This window comes from Oratosquilla oratoria, chromosome 5, assembly GCF_046742065.1.
Source record: "Oratosquilla oratoria isolate Oo_2021 chromosome 5, ASM4674206v1, whole genome shotgun sequence".
Classification (NCBI taxonomy): domain Eukaryota; kingdom Metazoa; phylum Arthropoda; class Malacostraca; order Stomatopoda; family Squillidae; genus Oratosquilla; species Oratosquilla oratoria.
Genome location: NC_134781.1, coordinates 12,426,382 through 12,428,881, shown reverse-complemented (window position 1 = coordinate 12,428,881; position 2,500 = coordinate 12,426,382). Strand labels below are relative to the sequence as shown.

The 2,500-nt window shown below is 42.7% G+C and overlaps 1 protein-coding gene across 1 annotated transcript in view; it reads left to right on the top strand.

The window, feature by feature from the left end:
* Positions 1-1,616: 1,616 nt before the first annotated feature.
* LOC143025369 (uncharacterized) overlaps positions 1,617-2,500 on the top strand; it is a 20,646-nt gene continuing 19,762 nt past the window's right edge. The window contains exon 1 of the mRNA XM_076184915.1: positions 1,617-1,841. The gene's annotated coding sequence lies outside the window, so the exon portion shown is untranslated. The remainder of the gene's footprint in view (positions 1,842-2,500) is intronic.

The window sequence follows — 2,500 nt, the reverse complement described above, 5'->3', positions numbered from 1 at the left end:
TCTGGTAGAGTCTGTTAAAGTGCACTTTGTTCTGTTCAGTTTGGTTTCCGATTATTACATAACCAGTTGGGAACGGCCAAGTATCATCTCATACCCCAAGTGAGCTACATCTCTGTCTGTGAAAACCGTTTGAGTCTGTTTGTGTTAGCATGGTTGGGTGAAGGTGGTTTGACTCTATTGTGTATTTTGCTGTAGTAGTGTCCCCTGTCTATATGACGAGTCATAGTGTTGACAGTTGGGTGCCTCTTGTATGCACTGTGATGGATCCTGTTAGCTTTGTTTACTGGATACTATGCATTGTGTAACGCGCGCATTGAGATGTTTGTGTAATCGTAAGTCTTCCGTTTCCGTGCGTAAGCGATCTCCGGGTGCAGCAGCTTATTATTTGCAGTTCCTTGTATGAGTGACATATAATCTGTGATGCTGTCTACCTAGGATGAATGTTATCCATGTTGGACTGACATAATCTAGTGCGGACTCTATGTACTCTGCAGTCTAGATTTCTTTTTTCATGTCGTTCTCCGTACTTGGAAACGTCCTGAGGCATTTGTTACATGTCTACGTATTTTTCTATTCCTATTATTTTGTTTTATTATTTATCTAAAAAAGAATAATTAGATTTGCACGCTCATCTCCGCATCTTCAGGCTTTCTGAGCTAGCGGGGTGCAAATGTCATTGATATACTGGATATGACGCCATACTTGTCTGTTGTGTGTGTGGTATGCTTGTGTTGTTATGTTGTATTACATAGAAGAAATGACAGGTCATTAAGTGTGCGTTGCAGGCAATGATATAAAAACCGGTAATTCATGTAAGGAATTATTATTAGCAGTGTGATACATGTACATAGTAGAAGCGGGTGATGTAATTTGTGGGAAAATATACAATGGGTGATGTGTAAAGAGTGATGTTGCAACGGGGTTTTGTGTACGTGCTTTTAACCATGAACACATGCTAACGTAACGGGGCAAAGGTAGACGTAGAGTGTGTGAGTGACACCGGAAACGGGTAGACCTACATAGTGCGTGAGTAGCACTAGGGTATGTACTAGCTGTTGCGGGCGTGTGTGGGTGGATGTGGGTGCCGCTGGCCGGTAGTGGGTGCAAGGAAGGGGGTAGAGAGTTTGCCTCGCCGACGACACACCCTCGTTCTCCAAGCTGGTAGAATGGTCTTCGTACTACGGATTGGTAACTAGCGGATCTTCCCGTTCGCTCACGTCGATGCTAACCTGAGAAACAGATTCGACACAAGGAGGCATTATGTAAACAAAGATGAGAACTTCTTATCTCGCGTCCTTTGCCCTTCTGGTGCGTTCAGGGTCCTCAGGCCTTCGGGTTGTGACGTCAGAGAATCTAAAAAAAGAACATTTTCTGAACGAAATCGTCGCCACCGACTTCGATTGGTGAAAGCCTTGACGTCAAAGCGTTCTCGGCTCCCATTGGCTGGTCCCTGCCGTAGTAATCAATAGGAGCTGAGCGGCTGGACCAATAGCGAGCGGCCTTAGGTTCCCGCCCTGCCTGGAATAAATGAAAGAAACATGTGAATCACAGCGCGTAGGTGGCCTTCATCTGCGCAGCCTGAGTGTATATAAGTCGGGTGCAGACCCGGGATGAACCGAAACGGACGGAGGCCAGCCAAGAGTTAACAAACAGGAAGGAAACGGATCAGCAGCTGAGTTCTCGCGGAAACCCCTCGACGCAGTGAAAGTGTTCTATAAAGACAGAGACACAAAGAGACAGAGAGAGAGACTATATCAGTGATTCATTCTTAACAAAGTGATACAATTCATTCACGTTCTGTTATCGACACTTCTGCCTTGTGATTCCCCGCATCGGAAAAGGTAAGGATCTAAGAGGGAGAGAGAGACTTCAATGCCCCCGAAGTGACAAACTCATTTCTCGGACTTTAGAATCCCATTGACTGTTACGGTTTTATCCATTAGGTATTAACTTGATGAGCGGTGACTTAGAAAGAAAACTGTTATCGGATTTTTTCTATATACATATATATTTTTCAATAACCCATCCGACGACTGACTGACTGACGCGTAGGATGCTTAGAGCGATTAAGTGACTAGGATGTGGGCTATTTATAGAGATAATCCTACATTCTAGTCATTAAATCCTTAGGTAATTTTCCTTTGAGATTTTAACAATTTATCATGTTTTATCTCAAATGTGAATGCTATAAGCAGCTCTTATGTTATAGTATATTTTTCGTGATCTTTAGAGAACCTAGTAGAGAATAATACGCAGGGTATCTTTAGTTATATAAAGTTAATATGTTGGACACCTCTGCTGTACATTACTTATAGACTTGTTTGCTTATATTATAGTGATTGAAAGATAGTATCTGTACTCTATAGAGTGATGTCCTTCGAGTCCATATGGTGTATCACGTAATGTGAAAGTGATATGACGCACTTCTCTTTCAAAAAAGAGTAAAAGAGGTGCTTCTAGTTCTTTGGGTACAGGATTTATGTAGCTCATAGAAAGGAGG